General features: G+C 44.6%; 1 pseudogene; it reads right to left on the minus strand.

Moving 5' to 3' along the window:
- Positions 1-6,023: 6,023 nt before the first annotated feature.
- Positions 6,024-18,937, minus strand: LOC140851492 (uncharacterized; annotated as a pseudogene).
- Between the last annotated feature and the right edge of the window lie 265 nt (positions 18,938-19,202).

Raw genomic sequence — 19,202 nt, forward strand, 5'->3', positions numbered from 1 at the left:
TTATGGGTGTAGAAGAGAAAGAAGAGTCCTTCTCTGGGAAGGAACTCTACGTCAAGAATTAAATAGGGACGCCCCTCCTTTTTGTGCGTTGAAATGGAAGAGTCTATTTCATATTGGACTCTTGATTTCACGCATTTCTTTTAATTCCACGTGCCATCAGATGGTGTTATATTTTTTTCTTGTAGAGAAAGAGTTCTTTTGCTTGTAAATCACCTCTTATTCCATGCCTTAGCCTTTGATTTCTATGCAAAAATTAATTGTTAGCATGTAATGGATAAGGGACTCCAAGAGTTGGTGTCCCATGGTAGCACCCCTTCTTTCCTATTTAAAGGGGGCACTACATAAAGTTTCACATCCCAATTTGGGCTGAGTTTAGGCATGAGAATGAGAGGAAAGGATAAGAAAAAGTCTGAAAAAAAGACAAGGAAAAGAGAGAAAGAAAAATGAAAGGGAAGGGAAGAGAAAAAAGAAAGCATGTGATGCTTGTCCTAAAATTAGATTATTCAAGTATTGAATATTCAATCTAATTTTTGTGTGGTAAGATCATTTGAAAAATGATTCCTAGAGTGGTCCTAGTAGAGGTCCTGAAGGCATACAAGCTATGGTGCAATCTATTCTTATGAAGGACGATTGGCAGCGAACTTGCGAAAAAGGCTGCAGCACTACGTCAAATTGAGAAGGGCCCTGATCAGTCCCATGTGGATCACCGTTGGAGGGCTTCTACTTTGGAGTCTTATGGAGATCTCAAGGTTACTAGATGCTTATCTTCATGTTGGTATATGGCTTCTAATCTTTTGTTTATATACATGCTTATTTTATTTGATTGCAATCATCAAGGAGTTCCTAGGCTTTTTGTGTTTTGATAGTTATGTTTAATTGTTAAACTTATTTTCAATTGTTGATTTTATATAAAAAATTTTAAAATTTACATTTCACTGCATCATCGAAACTCAACAGTGGTATCAGAGCTACCATTGATTGATTCAATCAAATTTCATATTATTATTGTGATATAGATTAGATCCAGTTCAAGTTATATCAAAATCAGATTTTCTAATTGATGTTTAATTGATGTTTATGATGTATCTTTTGTTAAATGATAAATGTTATCAATCCATAATCATCTTTGGATATAAAATTTCATGATCTTTAGACTTGTGAGATAAGTTTAAGGTTCTCATTATCGATGGAATTGTAAATCTAGTGCATGTGATGCGCAAAGTCTTGGAACGATACATTGGATGTACATTGTCAAGACTTAGAGTTCTTGTATTTGATGTATTAACCTAAGACCCAAGGATCAACCACCATGTTATTGGGCACTCACCATTGTGGGTTTTCCATCTTGGTTATTGTCCAAGGTATGTATGGAGCCAAAATATTATGATCATGAAAAGGATGCCTCAACATGAATTAGGATTTTTGCCGATGGATTTATTTAATAATAATTTATTTGATCTAATGTGATTAGAATTAATGATTATAGATTAAATCAAATTCATAGTTCTAATTTGATTAAAAGTCATGTTTAATTTAGGTTGATCAAATTATCATTTACCTAATTCGATTAGGATTTGAGTCATGATTGACCGAATCTATGCTAACCTAATTGGATTAGTATTAACCTAGAATTGATCAACTCAACTCAAAAGGATGACAAATAATTAACTTAAAATTAAAATTGGGTCAAGAGTTGAATCCGAATCAAAAATCCTAGATAGGTCCTATGCCCATATATTTAAACATCTCCATTGACATGTTTATGAATGATATCGTAATTAAAATAACATGAGTAGTTTGTTATCATATTTTATAATTGTTATAAAATGCATGTTGAGTGGTTATGGACTATGGTACATTCATGTGATGGATGTATACATGAATGCTCCTTAATTGGCTGATTATGTAAATTCATCTATAAGAATTGCAATAGGGGCTAGGTGGCCCTGATGTATTGTATTACTAGCCATATTTTTCTTTTGTATGTTCTCAACTGTTGATTGAGACTTTTACATATTAATATAAAATTATAAAAAAAATTATTTGAGAATAGATAAAAATTATTTCTTTTTATTTGTAAATAAAGATCGAGCATTCATGGTAGTCTTCATGAAGATGAAAACTGAACTACCAATCATTTGTTGAGCAGAGATGCATTAAGATTGAGATGGTTCAATCTACGATGCACCTAGGATTTGACCCATAAATCATCTTGTGGTTCGGATGATTTTTTAAAAATTCATAACCATTAGATCTTTTTTATATGCTCTTATATGCTGGTAGTTAGAATTAGAATTAAAATTATATATGATGTATTTTATTATATATGCTTTGGATGTGCTTGAGACCTAAGTCCCTCATTTAAATTATATGAAGTCATATGATGAAGTGTTAAGAACACTATCTATGCCTTCCTTCATACTAAGTCAGTATTATGTCAAGAACCATAGTATGTTTGTTGTGTTATCCACAAGACTTACTGTGGGGACTGATTTGATACTGTCTTGATGTATCATGAAGCTAATGGTACTTAGCTCATACTAAGTCAATAAAGTATGTCAAAAACTGTAGTGTGCTATTCACAAGGCTTGCTATAGGGATTGATATGATGTTGACTAAGTTATGCTTATGGCATATTCTGATAGTGCTGCCTTGTTGTGCTATCCACAAGGGTAACATTATTCACATATAACCATATAAGATTGAAGGGTATGACTTAACTAAAATACTATAATTTATTGTGCTATCCACAAGGCTATAAGTATTTTAGAGGCAAAAATCATGTTGAGAGTTACATGAGATGCAATCGATAAAGAGTTACCTACTCTTGAACTCATAGGAGCTTGTTGTACTATCCACAAGGCTTTTTATGAGAAATTGGGATCTCAACCCCACTAAAGACTAGATAATAGGTTTCCTCATTTTTTATCCTTGAGGGCTATGAAATTTGCTAAAATAGTGGGAGACACAATTAGATAAAAATCTCATCTAAATTATGTATATCATTATGAGTAGTCCTTTTATATTCTTATATATTTACCTGCATCTTTACTATCACTGAATGGTATATTTGATATTTTTAAATTAATCAAACTTCATAGAATAGTTGAGGAATCTGAGAATAGTTCTCATATAGGAGATAGTCTTCTATTCTCCTGATTCTGATTTGATCGGAGATGATAACATAAAGAAGAAAAAATTGCATATGAGATATGGTGGGGATGACAGTATGACTGTCAATTATATCCTGATTAACTTAATCATGCGATTAAGTCATTATCATAGATGGTGAGTTAATTCAGGATTTGATCCTACTAACTCTCCTGGATTCTTTCTTTAATATCTCACAGAAGAAAAGGTGAAGAATATCTTTGTCATGGGTGTCTATTATCATTACAGTAATGATGAGTATTAGAGATAAATTGCAAGAGTTATCTTGCAAATGTAAAGCAGTAACAGGATCTAAAAGTTACATCTATTAATAGTTTGTATGTGATACAGACTAGTTTATCATTGAGTGTTTTAGCTTTAGAATTTTGGGTATGTGATACCTTATATAGTCTCACTTATGCAAAGCATTGCTGGACCTATAAAGTTGAAGAGAGGGGACTACATGCTTTTGGCATTGATGGATAGTTCATTTATGCTAAAGCTGTAGGAACCAATGTAACCTTCTAGCAAGATTTAAAAACTACTAGACTATTGTTATATGCCTAAATTTATCAGAAATATTATTTCAATTCTTTTGTTATTATAGCATGGATTTGAAATTAATGTAAAGAGTAAAGGTTACTCTTCTTTCGATAAATTTTATGGCTATGAATTTATGATAATGATTTTATGTTTCTGTCACTCAATGATATTATTTTTTATGTTGATGAGAACAAAAAAAAATATGTGATGGTCACATATCTCTGACACTGCCAACTTGATCATTTTTTGTGAGTTAAAGATAAACAAGTAATACAAAGAAGAGTTCTTTGTCTGTATGATTTTGAATCATGTAGAACTTGTAAATCTTATCTCATGGATAAAATGACCAAGATCCCATTTACTGGATATGGGAAAAGGTGCGAGCAAATTATTAGAACTTGTACATATAGATGTTCAAAGGCTAATAATATCTCGATCTAGAGATGGACACTTCATATGAGATATGGTATGTTCTCTAAATATACTTCACAAACCTTGTTATCTCATTTTGAAGATATACCCTAGAAATTACTGTGTCAAAATGATGTGTCCAGGCCTAAATAACTATCTTGTGTAGGTAAGAATAAAGGTTAGAGCACAGAAAAAGAGAAAAAAAAAAAGAAACCTTTGAAATCTGATTGATAAGAAAATCACCACAATTAGATCACAAAAGGGGTAGAACGCTACACTCAAGAAAAGAAGAATGTGAGTGATAAGTTCTAGGGTTTATAACTCGCCACTAACACACAGGGGTTAGATAAGAGAAATCAGCAACACTCATTTTCATTCATTGAAATCTGAATTGAATACATAGGTCGCCTCCCTTTATATAGATAAGAGAAGGAACATAAGACAGATTCAGTAAATTGAAGGAAATAATAGAATTTGACTATCATAGAAATGATGGTGGCTATATCTTGCTACAAAAGAAATGATAGTGCTGTATCTTCCTACTATAGAAATGATGGTGGCTGGAGATCATGGTGAATTAGGAAGAACAAAATAACTTTGGCTGCATCTTGCTACTATGAAATGATGGTGGCTGGAGATCATGGTGAATTAGGAAGAACAAAACAACCTTGATTGCGTCTTGCTATTATGGAAATAATGGTGGTTGGAGATCATGGTGAATTAGGAAGAACAAAACAAGCTTCTAAACTCGGCCCTTTTTTCAAGCAATAATTTCTTTCAAATTCATGCCAAATCTGATTCGCACCACATCATACTTCTACGCACGTGAGCAAAATCATCAATTTGGCTCTTAGATCCATATATGGTATGTGATCATCTCTTTCTTCATGATGGTGCATATCATTTCCCCCTTGTTGAGTAGGAATTGCCCTCAAATCCAAGTCTTCCTCATCATCCAAACTATCCTCCAAATAAGGAGAAAGATCTCGAACATTGAATGTAGCGGACACATTGTAGTCACCAGGCAATTCAATCTTGTAAGCATTGTCATTCACTTTCTCAACAACTCGGAATGGACCATCAGCACGCGGCATGAGCTTAAATTTTTTTTGGTTTGGAAATCATTCTTTGCGAAGATGTATCCAAACAAGATCACCTGGAGCCAACGAACTTGTTTCTTCCTCTGTTGGCTGCCTTCTCATAAGCCGCATTCTTCCTCTCAATCAGCTCCTTAATGCTCTTATGCATGGACTTAACCAACTCAGCTTTCTTCTTCCCATCCATACAAACTCTTTCACTGATTGGAAGTGGTGCCAAATCAAGTGGGGTGATAGGATTAAACCCATAAACCACTTTAAAAGGAGAATGCTTAGTAGTGCTATGAATACTACGATTGTAAGCAAACTCAACATTAGCCAAAACTCATCCCAATTCTTCATATTCTTGTTAACAACAGTGTGAAGCAAAGAAGAGAGGGTACGATTTACCACTTCGATCTGACCATCGGTTTGCGGGTGGCAAGTTATGCTGAAGAGCAATCTAGTACCAAGCTTCTTCCATAAAGTCTTCCAAAAGTAACTCAAAAACTTGACATCTCGATCAGACACAATGCTCTTTGGTACACCATGCAGACGTACTATCTCTTTGAAAAATAATTCTGTAACATGTGAAGCATCATCAGTTCTGTGGCATGGCACGAAATGAGACATTTTTGAGAATCGATCCATAACCACCAAAATCGAATCCTTCCCCCTTTGTGTTCTTGGTAGTCCAAGCACAAAATCCTTACTCAAATCTACCCATGGTTGATCTGGTACAGGTAGCGGCATATACAACCCTTGTGAAGTCTCTTTGCTCTTCGCCTTCTTACAGGTAACGCACCTCTCAATGACGTGATGCACATCATGAATCATAGTTGGTTAATAAAAGTGCTCTTTCACCATCTCCAATATTTTCTTCTCTCCAAAATGACCTGCCAATCCACCACCATGAGCTTCTCTCACCAAAAGCTCTCGAATGGAACTGTTAGGAATGCACAGCCGACCTAACTTAAACAAGTATCCGTCGTGCCTGTATAGCCATTTACAGCTCCTTTCTCGCACTCTTCATAAATATTTACAAATTTTGGATCATCCTTGTATCGATCTATAATCAACTCAAATCTCATTAGTTTAGCATTAAGCAATGAAATCAAAGCATACCTCCTGAAAAGTGCATCAGCCACGATATTGACATTTTCTTTTTTATATTTGATCACATAAAGAAAGGTTTTCAAGAATTCCATCCACTTGGCATGTCTACGATTTAGCTTGCTTTGTCCTTTCAAGTACTTCAAAGACTCATGATCAGTATGGATGACGAACTCCTTTGGCAATAAATAATGTTGCCAAGTCTCCAAAGCCCGAATCAGAGCGTAGAACTCCTTGTTATAGACAGTAGCTCAAGCTTGCACCATTCAACTGCTCACTGAAATATGCTATAGGACGCCCTTCTTGCATCAGAATAGCTCCAATGCCCACACCGGAGGCATCACATTCTACCTCAAAAGTCTTGAAAAAATTGGGTAGAGCTAGAATGGGTGCTGAACTCAACTTCTCCTTGATCAACTCGAAGCTCCTTTGGGCTCTTCAGTCCATTTGAATTCTCCTCCTTTCTTGATGCATTCAGTGATAGGAGCAAGAATAGTACTGAAGTTCCTCACAAACCTCCGATAAAAAGATGCTAGGCCATGAAAACTCCTCACTTTAGATATATTAGTAGGAACAGGCCACTCCTTGATCGCTTTCACCTTTTCTCATCAACTTCCACTCCATGTTGTGACACAACATAGCCAAAAAAGACTATGCGATCCTGACAAAAATGATACTTTTTGAGGTTGCCATATAGCTTCTCTTGTCGCAGAACCTCAAAAACACTCCTGAGGTGCTCCATATGCTCTTCCTGATTTCTGCTAAAAATTAGAATATCATCAAAATATACAACCACAAAATCATCAATAAACTTATGCAGCACATGATTCATCAATCTCATGAATGTGCTAGGTGCGTTGGACAAGCCAAATGGCATGACCGTCCACTCATACAATCCGAATTTGGTCTTGAATGCGGTCTTCCATTCATCACCTTCCTTCATGCGAATCTGATAGTATCCGCTCCTAAGGTCTATTTTTGAGAAGACCTTAGCTCCATGCAACTCATCAAGCATATCATCCAGTCGCGGGATTGGATAGCGATATTTTATTATGATCTTGTTTATCGCCCTACTATCCATGTACATCCGCATAGATCCATTTTTTTTTGGTACCAACAGAGCTGGTACTGAACATGGGCTCATAGACTCCCTCACATAACCCTTCTCCAAAAGATCCGCAACTTGCCGCTGCAACTCCTTGGCCTCCTCGGGATTGCATCTATAGGCTGGTCTATTTGGTAGGGCAAACCCTGGAATGAGATCAATCTGATGCTCGATCCCTCTAATTGGTGGCAATCCTTTTAGTAATTCTTTCGGAAACACATCTGTAAATTCCTCCAAGATCTCCTTCATTTGCGGTGGAAGGGAGACTTCTTCACTTGGAACCTGCTTAGCTACAAGAACAAAAATAATTTCATGGTTAGTCAAAACTCGCTTCACTTCCCCCTTGTTGGCAAATAGGTTCTCTTTCTTGCCCTTTTCAATCACAAGCTGATCCTTCTGGACCTGTTACGGGCTAAGTGGTGCCAACACTATATTCTTCCCATTCTTGGCAAATGAATAGGTATTTTTGAAGCCGTCATGAATAGCCCTCCGATCGTACTGCCAAGGCCTTCCCAAAGGAAGATGGCTGGCTTTCATAGGAACCACATCACAAACAACCTCATCTTTGTAGGACTTGCCAATAGAGAAAGGTACTACAACCTGCTTTGTAACCTTCACATCACCATCGTCAGTAAGCCATTGCAATCTATAAGGACGGGGATGTTTCATAGTCACCAAATTAAGTTTTTCTATCAAAATAGTAGAAGCCACATTGGTACAGCTACCTCCATCAATGATAACACCACATACCTTATCATGGATGGTGCACCTGGTATGGAAGATATTTTTGCACTGCTCATCATCCACTTTGGCTTGTAGGTTCAGGTTGCGATGAATAACCAACAGCTCTCCTTCATCTGTGTTGGTGCAAAAATCCGCCAGCGTCAGAGAAGCTGGAGTCGGGGGAGTCGCGGTCACCGTCGGGACCTGCAAAGAAAGTCTAAACCGGAGTTGGGGTTGCTCCGGCAAGACCCTCCGACGCTCAAGTCAGTTCTCTTCTTCAACAAGAATGGAGTGCTCGAATGAAAATTTTAGTAGAGTTTCGAGATAGAAATTAGAGCTTAAAGAATAACGTATCTGGGGTCCCCTTTTTATAGGCGGAGGGTGCAACAGATTCATAGCGATGTTCGTAACTGCCTGATAGTGGGCCGTTAGGGCCAGGAGGAGTTTGTTACGAAGAGTGGCGGAGTGGAGTCGTGGCTATCATCGTGGCCTACCACATGGAGCCTGTTACGAGGAGTGGAGCAGTATCCGTTGTCGTGACTTGCCAGAAAGTGGTGGAGCCGTGCGGAATCTGTCGCAGGGAGTGAAGCAGAGTCGTGGCCATTACTATGGCCTGCCAGGGAGTGGTGAAGCCATACGAAATTCATCGCAGGGAGTGGAGCAGAATTGTGGCTGTTACTGTGGCCTGTCAGGGAGTCCAGGCCTGTCGGCCGAAGCTCGATTGGAGCATCTGGCGGAGAGAGGTAGCTATCTATCTGAGAGGAGCTCGGATGTCGCTGGCGAGCCTTCTACCGTTGGGTGCCTTGAGCATTAATGCCGCAGGCGAGGACCATTTGTTGTAGGAGCTCGGTCAGGGGCTTTCCGTAGATGAAGTTCGGTTTCACGCAGGATTCGATGGAGGGTCGACCGATAATGGATGTCAGATGGTGCCGGAAAGATTCATCCGCTGGAGGGGTCCGACTGCTGGAGTCTGCGTGTCGTAGGAGTTCGTCCGGGACCTGATCGCTATGGGAGTTTCGTCAGAGTCCGATCTCCATAGAAGCCCAGATGGGGATCATTTGTCGAGGGAGCTCAGTCGAAGTCTGCCTGCAATAGAAATCCGAAAGAAATTCATCCACGATGGAGGCTCGAGTGGAGGCTTACCGGAAAATCCAGCGCAGACCGCTCGTAGTAGGAATTTGAAGTAGACCGCTTGTAGCAGAAGCTCGAAGTAGATCGCTTGCGGTAGAAGTTCGGAGTCCAGCCTTTGTAGGAGTTCGGATGAGGTCTACCTGCAACAGGAGTTCTGGACGAAGTCCACTCCCGTAGGAGTCTGGATGAAGACTACCTACAGTCGGAGTTCGGGGAAGAAGTTCGGCTCCCGTAGGAGTCTGGATGAAGGCTACCTGCAGCGGAGTTCAGGAAAGAAGTCCGACTCCCGTAGGAGTCCGGATGAAGACTAGAAGGTGGTCGACCACCGCAGAAACTTGGGTGGAGTCCGCCCGTCGTGGAGAATCTGGCCTACACTGGTGGGAGTTTATCCATCGATAGAACTTGAGAATGTCGCAGAGGCTCGGCCGTCGGAGAGGTTCGAAAAGATGCCGCCGAAGGTCGGACATCGGTGGAATCCCTAGAGGGTCACTCCTGACATGAACTTCAGCTGGGGGGTATTTTATATCCAACACCAGTCCCCCTACTTTCGAGTTTGAGTTTTGAATGAAGGAAGTACAGAGAAATTTTTACAGTCGAAGTTGCCCTCTCGAATCCTGCGCATGACCGTCCTCGAAAATCCTGGCATTTAATGCGCATGTGCTGGAGGCTGTTTCCAATTAGGACGATCCGAAGAGTCCTTTCGAAATTCCTGCTGGAGGTAATTCCAAGCGCCACACCATAATGGTCCCGCCGGCGGCCAGCCCTACGCCACGGTGAGTGGACACGTGGCGGGCATTGGTTGACCTAGGGATATCCGCCTCCATAACTGTGCCAGGTCTCGTCGCTTATTTAAATCCCCTCCTTCCCTCCAGGGACTTCATTTCGCCTGAGAGCCCAGACGACACCCTTCTTCTGCCTGAGAATTTAGCCACCCATCGACGCCCTTTTCGACCCCAAGCATTCTTCGCGCCAATCTTCGCCATCTCCACCGACTCCCCGCCGCCTTCAATCTTCCGAACCCTTTCGGGGAGTTCTCCCACCGGGGCTCCTGCCCCGGAGGTCAATCTCGAGAGGATGCTATGGATCGAGAGGAGTAGGAGGGGGGAGACAGTGGCCTGCAAGTTAGTGGCTGTCGAACTGCCACTGAGGGTTCCCACAGCTTTGAAGGGGGCTCGAGGGAGAATTCCTTCAACAACAGGGATTTAATCACGGAACCAGCCGATGAGCGCATCCTACCCGAGAATTTTGAAGTAGTTGAATGGGGCGACACCGGTCAAGGGGGTGGAGTTGCCGTCATAAGCTGTGACAGGTTTCTTGACGTCGTCGGGGTCGAGGGACCAAAGGCGGTCGGCGCTGACAGTGGGACAGTAGAACTTGTTGTGGGGGCGGTGGAAGTAGCACATGCCGACCTCATCGAAGTACCTAGGATGGTGGTTGTTGGGGAGCACACGGTGGTGGTGCATGCCTCCGGTGTCATCGCGGCCTTTGGGGTACTTTCAATTTTTTCCAATATAGGTCGTCGCTGTCGCTGCTGTCGCTGCCGTCGTCCCTTGAATTCTATCCCCCCTTTTCCCCCTAGGGTTGGGGTTTCGGCAATGGAGCAGAACGAGGCGGGGGGCGAGAGCCGATGGGTTCATCACACGCACTGGGAAATACTGCTAAGAAGGATGGAGCTGGAAGGAGAAGTCGAAAGCTTGAAGCGGTCTCTAATGTCTTTTTTCAAGTCTTGTAGTAATGTTCTTTTTTCCCCGGTCCTCAGGGCTTTGTAATGTACACCTTGTTAATCGAGAATGAAAAGGAGATTTTTGTCACCTTGTCCACACTTTACGTCAAATTGTCACCTGCCGAACTTCTTTCATTCACTATTGCTATTGTTGTATCCCCCCACCTTTTTTTTTTTTTTCGATGCCGATGTCGTCTGGAGGTCCTTGGTCGTCGCCACGTCGGCTTGCTTTTCTTGTCGTCTTTCTTCTTCAGCCTCAAGGGCTCTGTAATGTATACTTAATTAATGACATGAGAAGGGAATTTTTCGTTACCTCTTTTACTCACGTGTTGAATTTCATTTGTCGAGCTCCTTTCGGCTTTTGCCTTGCTCGATATCGATGCCGTTCGGAGGTACCCGATTGCCATCGCATTGATCCATCCTTTTGTTTATGGCCGCAGATTTGTCCGGGGCCACTCGAGTTTGACACCTCCTTTCAGAGTTCGAGCTCGAAGGTCTGTGCTTTCCGTCACCCCGAGAAGCCGTCTTATCCTTGGCCTATGTTGAGAGCTCTCTTGGAGATCGCGGATTTTGATAAAAACCCCAATCCTCGCTGAGACGAGGTTCCCTGTATCTTTGATGTAATTTATTTTCCATTCATCGCTGATGCAGTTCGTCGCTTTCCTTTTTAACCCCCCTCTCCTTTTTTTTTCTTTTCTCAAGTGAGGGTTTTCCCTTTGCTCTTAGTGGGGTCGCGGGAGCACGGAGGGGCCACTGAGAAGGTTCCCTTTTTCTTATCTGATCTCGAATGATCGGACCTTAGTTGGTGTTAGGACAAGGTTCTTCCCCTATTTCTGATATAATTGGTTTCAGCTCAGGTTAGGACGAGGTTCTCCTCCTACTCCTGACAGGGCTGCGGGGGCACACATGGACGTTGCAGGATCTCTCCCCCCATCCGGTCTAAGGGTAACCAGGTCTTCGCCTTTGCTCATGTTAGGGCGAGGTCCTCCTCCTGTCCCTAACAGGGCTGTGGGGGCATATATGGGCGTTGCTGGGCCTCTCCCCCTATCCGGTCTAAGTGTAACCGGGCCTTCGACTTTGCTCTGTTAGGACGAGGTTCTCTTCCTGTCCCTAACAGGGCTGTGGGGGCACATATGGGTATTGCAGGGCCTCTCCCCCCATCCGATCTAAGTGTAACCGGGCCTTCGACTTTGCTCCTATTAGGGCGAGGTTCTCCTCCTGTCCCTAACAGGGCTGTGGGGGCACATATGGGCGTTGCAGGGCCTCTCCCCCCATCCAGTCTAAGTATAACCGGGCCTTCGACTTTGCTCCTGTTAGGGCGAGGTTCTCCTCCTGTCCCTAACAGGGCTGAGGGGGCACATATGGATGTTGCAAGGCCTCTCCCCCCATCCGGTCTAAGCATAACCGGGCCTTCAACTTTGCTCCTGTTAGGGCGAGGTCCTCCTCCTGTCCCTAACAGGGCTGTGGGGGCACATATGGACGTTGCAGGGCCTCTCCCCCTATCTGGTCTAGGTGTAACCGGACCTTCGATTGTGTCGAGATGAGGTTCTCCTCCCGCACCCGACATGATTTGTTTCGATTGTCCTATCAATATAGGCTCGTGCCAAGAGAGAAGACATGTGGATATAAAACTTTTATTTAAAGTAAAGTTATCAGTAATACATTCGTAAATTTTTTGAGCTCCATGGTCGCAGGAGGTCTGCTCCTCCGAGCTCTTTGAGGTAGTAAGTTCCGGGCCGGACTACCTCCTTGACTTCGTACGGGCCTTTCCAATTTGGGGCAAGCTTTTCTCTATCCTTAGGTTACGAGACAGCGGCTCGTCGAAGCACTAGGTCTCCCACTCAAAGGCTTTGTTTTTGACCCGGGAGTTGTAATAGCAGACGACTTTCTGTCTGTAGGCTGCCATCCGAACTTGAGCTACTTCCCACTTTTCTTCTAACAAGTCGAGGTTGGCTTTAAGGCCTTGTGAATTGTGATGTTCGTTGAATGCCACGACTCGTGCCGATGGAAGTTTGAGCTCAATTGGGATAACAGCCTCCATTTCGAAGGCTAGAGCGAAGGGGGTCTCCCTCGTGGACAATCTTTGGGTAGTTCGGTACGCCCACAACACATGATAGAGTTCGTCTGCCCAAGTTCCCTTCGCTTTTTTGAGCCTTGTCTTGATTCCTTGCAGCAGAGTTCTGTTGGTCACTTCAGCTTCGCCGTTGGCCTGAGGATGGGCTACCGATGTGAAGTTGTGAGAGATGTTCAGGTCTTCACAAAATTCGGCGAATCTCGCTCTCATAAATTGCCGCCCATTATCAGTAATTAGGATCCTCGACAGGCCGAACCTGCAAACGATCGACTTCCAAACGAAGTCTTGCACTTTAGCTTCTGTGATTTTCGCCAGTGGTTCGGCTTCAACCTACTTGGTGAAATAGTCAATTGCTACCAGGAGGAACTTCCTCTACCCCGACGCCACGGGAAAGGGTCCAAGGATATCCATTCCCCATTGCGCAAACGGCCATGGGGCGCTCAAGGGTGTAAGCTCGGAGGCGGGCTGTCTCTGGATATTGGCATATCTCTGACATCGGTCACACTTTCTGATGTATTCACTGGAGTCACGATACATTGTCGGCCAGTAGAACCTTTGGCAGAGCAATTTGTGGGATAAGGATCTAGCCCCCAGATGGCTTCTGCAGATTTCTTCGTGCACCTCCTACAAGGCGTAGTCAGCTTCCGAAGGCCGGAGATATTTTAAAAGGGGCAAAGAGTATGATCTCTTGTACAACTTGTCCTCGTAAAGGATGTATCAGAGGCTTGATTTCTGAGCTTCCGAGCCTCTTTTGCATCATGAGGGAGAATCTCGTCTCTGAGATATGCCACCAGTGGGTCGATCCAACTGGGTTCATGGCCAATTTCCATCATGGGCCATGATTCTTCCGTACTTGGGCACTTCAGAACTTCAAAGAGAACACCTTTGGGCAATTCAGCCGGAGCCAGCGTAGCCAACTTGGAGAGAAGATCGGCCCTGGTATTTTTTGTTCTTGGAATCTGCCTGATGTTGAAGCTACTAAAGGCGGAGACAAGCTCCTTTATCTTTTCAAGATATTTAGCCATGCTGTCCTCCCATGCTTCGTAGTTTCCACTGACTTGTCCCACTACCAATTGGGAGTCGCTGTAAACTTGGAGCCGATCTACTCCTAATTCTTTGGCGATCCTCAATCCTGCGACCAGAGCTTCGTATTCTGCTCCATTGTTCGTTGCAGGGAATTCGAAGTGCAGTGCGTACTCCACGACGATCCCCTCTGGACTGATCAAAATCAGGCCTGCGCCTGCGCCCGACATGTTGGAGGATCCATCCACATAGAGGGCCCAAAAGCAATCAGGGGGGTCCGTTTCTTCTTCAGAGGGGTTCGGTCGGGACTTCAGGCCGTCAACTTCACCTTATTCAGGCTCAGCCTCCTCCGAGATAGTGCATTCTACTATAAAATCTGCCAATATCTGGGCTTTTACCATCGGTCTAGGTTGATAGTTGATGTCAAATTCTGTGAGCTCGATCGCCCATTTCGCTATCCTCCCGGAAGCATCTGTCCGATGCAGAATCGCCTTAATCAGCTGGTCGGTGAGCAACGTTATGGTGTGCCCTTGAAAGTAAGGTTGGAGCCTCCAGACTGCAATCAATAAGGCATAAGTTAGTTTCTCTAATTTGGTATACCTGGTTTCGGCGTCTCTCAACGTGCGACTGATGTAGTAGATCGGTCGTTGGATTTTTGCTTCTTCCTTGACAAGAACTGCTGCAAGGGCCATAGGGGAGACAACCAGGTACAAGAACAACTCCTCCCCGGGCTCGGGCTTCGTCAATAGCGGAGGCGAACCGAGGTAGCTCCTTAATTCTTCGAATGCCTATTGACACTCAGTGGTCCAATAGAAGTCCTTCGGCCGCTTGACAGTTTGGAAGGGTAAGCACCGTTCAGCCGACCTCACAACGAAGCGATTCAGGGCTGCCACCCTCCCTGTAAGGCGTTGAACCTCTTTTATCGACTTCGAGGTGGCCATCTCCTGGATGGTACGAATTTTCTCCGGATTGGCTTCAATCCCACGCCCCGATACCATGAAGCCCAGAAACTTCTCCAAGGTCACTCCGAAAGCACATTTAGTCGGGTTCAGCTTCATCTTATATCTCCAGAGTACGCCGAAGGTCTCCTCGAGGTCGGCAACATGGTTCATTGAAGATTTGCTTTTCACGAGCATGTCGTCCACATAGACCTCCATGTTGCGGCCGATCTGCTCCTTGAAGATTTTGTTCACCAGCCGCGATAGGGCGCACCTGCATTTTTGAAGGCCGAAAGATATGACCCTGTAACAGTAAAGGCCGCGGTTAGTAATGAAAGTAGTCTTTTCTTCGTCTTCTGGTGCCATTCTGATTTAATTATAGTCGAAGAATGCATCCATAAAGGTGAGAAGCTCATGGCCCGAGGTTGCATCCATCAGTTGATCAATCTTGGGCAGAGGGAAGCTATCTTTTCAGCAGGCTTTATTCAGCTTTTTGAAGTCTATACATATCCTCCACTTGTCGTTTGCCTTTTTGACTAGGACAACGTTGAAAATCCAGTCAGGATAATTGACCTCTCTAATGAATCCGACTTTCAAGAGTTTATCCACTTCCTCGGCTATCGCTTTTTGCCTTTCCGATGCATGACCTTGGATTTTTTCTTTCATCGATCGATGCTTCGGATCGACGGCCAGATGATATTCCATGACCTCTGCATCAATCCCCGACATGTCCACTGGAACCCAAGCGAAAACATCCGCATTCTTTCGTAGGAAATCAATGAGCTGCTTTCACACCTCTTCCCCCAGGTTGGAGCCGATCTTCACCACATGCTCTGTATTCCCATCACTCAAAAGGATCGAAACCAGATCTTCGATTGGCCCGCCCCTTTCCTCAGTGAGATCGTCGCGGGCGTCCAATCCATCAATCGGACAGAGGTCAGATCGATCACTTCTTTGCAAGGCTATGCTATAGCAATGTCTGGCCAGGGCTTGGTCTCCCTTGACTTCTCCGACCCCCTAGTTAGTAGGAAACTTCAATTTCAGATGGTAGGTTGACACCACGGCCCGAAGGGCGTTGAGGATAGGTCGGCCGAGGATTGCATTGTACGCTGACGGCGTCTTCACCACCAAGAAATCCACCAAAGCCCTGGACTGTCTTGGATATCGACCCACAGCTACAGTCAAAGTTATTACCCCCTCCACCAGGATAGCATCGCCGGTAAACCCTACCAGGGGGGAGCTAATCGGCCCCAAACGACTGTCAAGGATGGACATTTTTAGAAGATGTCGTAGAACAAAATGTCGGTCGAACTTTCATTGTCGACAAGAATGCGGTGCACATCGTAATTAGCTATATTTAAGAAAACTACAACCGCGTCGTTATGAGGGAATTGAACTCCCCGAGCATCTTCCTCAGTAAAGGTTATGGACTCCTCAGTCCTTTGCCACTTAGGAGGTCCGGTCAATTCACCGGTTGTTCCCTGCCGGAATTCTCCCGAGATGGTGTTGGTGAAATCGGTCGGAGGTCGATCATCGGACTGCTCCATGCCGACTGCTACCGTCGGAGGAAGAGGAGCCTGGGAAATTGGAGACGGGGCTGGGGCTTGCGAAGCCCGCTGAGATCTAGCTGCGGAGGCCGTCGATTGCTTGAAGGATGCCCTTCGGGGAGGCATCAGGTGGAGATCAAGCAGGAAACTGGAAGAGAGGATGCCGGAGAAGATGACTGGAGGCGGTCCCGCTGAGCGCTCCTTTAAGAACAAGGGTACTGTGAAGACACAGCCACCCTTCCTCTAGCGCCAATCCTGTTGGTGCAAAAATCCACCAGTATCGGAGAAGCTGGAGTCGGGGGAGTCGCGGTTACTGTCGGGACCTGCAAAGGAAGTCTAAACCGGAGTTGGGGTTGCTCCAGCAAGACCCTCCGATGCTCAAGTCAGTTCTCTGCCTTAACAAGAATAGAGTGCTCAAACAAAAATTTTAGCAGAGTTTCGAGATAGAAATTAGAGCTTAAAGAATAACGTATCTGGGGTCCCCTTTTTATAGGCGGAGGGTGCAACAAATTGATAGTGACGTTCATAACTGCCTGGTAGTGGGCCGTTCAGGGCCAGGAGGAGTTTGTTACGTAGAGTGGTGGAGTGGAGTCGTGGCTATCATCGTGGCCTACCACATGGAGCCTGTTACGAGGAGTGGAGCAGTGTCTGTTATCGTGACTTGCCAAAAAGTGGTGGAGCCGCGTGAAATCCGTCACAGGGAGTGGAGCAGAGTCGTGGCCATTACTATGGCCTGCCAGGGAGTGGTGAAGCTGCACGAAATCCATCGCAGGGAGTGGAGCAGAATCATGGCTGTTACTGTGGCCTGTCAGGGAGTCCAGGCCTGTCGGTTGAAGCTCGGTTGGAGCGTCTGGCGGAGAGAGGTAGCTATCTATCTGAGAGGAGCTCGGATGTCGCTGGCGAGCCTTCTACCGTTGGGTGCCTTGAGCATTAATGCCGCAGGCGAGGGCCATTTGCTGTAAGAGCTCGGTCAGGGGCTTTCTGTAGATGAAGTTTGGTTTCACGCAGGATTCGACGGAGGGTCGACCGACAATGGATGTCAGATGGCACCGGAAAGATTCATCCACTGGAGGGGTCTGACTGCTGGAGTCTACGTGTCATAGGGGTTCATCCGGGACCTGACCATTACGGGAGTTTGGTCAGAGTCTGATCTCCGTAGAAGCCCGAATGGGGATCATTTGTCGAGGAGGCTCGATCGAAGCCTACCTGCAATAGAAATCCGAAAGAAATTCGTCAACGATGGAGGCTCTGGTGGAGGCTTACCGTGAAAATCTGGTGCGGACTGCTCGTAGTAAGAATTTGAAGTAGACTGCTTGTAGCAGAAGCTCGGAGTAGATTGCTTGCAGTAGAAGTTCGAAGTCCGGTCTTTGTAGGAGTTCGGATGAGGTCTACCTGCAACAGGAATTCTAGACGAAGTCCGACTCCCGTAGGAGTCTGGATGAAGACTACCTGCAGTCGGAGTTTGGGGAAGAAGTCCAGCTCCTGTAGGAGTCTGGATGAAGGCTAGCTGCAGCTGGAGTTCGGGGAAGAAGTCCGGCTCCCGTAGGAGTTCGGATGAAGACTAGAAGGTGGTCGACCACCACAGAAACTTGGGTGGAGTCCGCTCGTCGTGTAGAATCCGGCCTACACTGGTGGGAGTTTATCCATCGGCAGAACTTGGGAATGTCGCAGAGGCTCGGCCATCGGAGAGGTTCGGAAAGATGCCGCCAAAGGTCGGACATCGATAGAATCCCTGGAGGGTCACTCCTGACACGAACTTCGGCTGGGGGGTATTTTATACCCAACAATCTGCAAACTCCATATAATCTTCTTTTATCTCTTCCAAAATAGCCTCATCTTCACTTTCAATTTCTTCTTGTGACTCTCGAATGAACATCATCCTCTTGTTTGGACATTCAGAGATTATATGACCGTAACCAAGACACTTGAAACACTTGATATCTCGACTTCGTCTGGAAGGTTGTAAATTTCCCACCTCTTTTTCTTTGGCCGTATTTGTGACTTGCTTGCTAGAATCACCTTTTTCTACTTGTTTTGGCACCACCTTAGGGACGGACCATGATGATAAGGAAGATGAGTTGGTAGTCTTACTTGGCTTACTTGCACTACGCTTGCGCTGTCTCTCCACCTTAACAGCAAGTTTAATCACATCGTCAAGGAACACATAAGATTGCAACTCCATCATATCAGCAATCTCCTTATTCAAGCCTCCTAAGAACCTTGCAATGGTTTGTTCTTGAGGTTCTCGCAAATCACATCTCATCATCAGCATCTCAAATTCTTTGACATAATCCTCAACACACATCCCCCCTTGTCTCAAGCTTTGTAACTTGATGTACAGCTCCTGCTTATAATATTGAGGGACAAATCGCTTCTCCATGATCCGCTTCATAAGCCTCCAGTTCCGGATCTCCTCTTCTCCATCCCTCCTATGCTGAGCTTTCACATTCTCCCACCAAAGATTAGCATAATCAGTGAATTCAAGGGCAGCAAGTTTACATTTTTTTACCTCAGAATAGTCTTGACATTCAAAGACCTTCTCCACACGTTGCACCCATTCCAGATATTCTTCGGGTGAGCTGGTTCCTTTAAAGGATGGGATCCTCATCTTAATATTGTCTCCCAAACTCTTTTGCTGCCGCCTT

Source organism: Elaeis guineensis, chromosome 9 (genome assembly GCF_000442705.2).
Source record: "Elaeis guineensis isolate ETL-2024a chromosome 9, EG11, whole genome shotgun sequence".
NCBI classification, from domain to species: Eukaryota; Viridiplantae; Streptophyta; class Magnoliopsida; order Arecales; family Arecaceae; genus Elaeis; species Elaeis guineensis.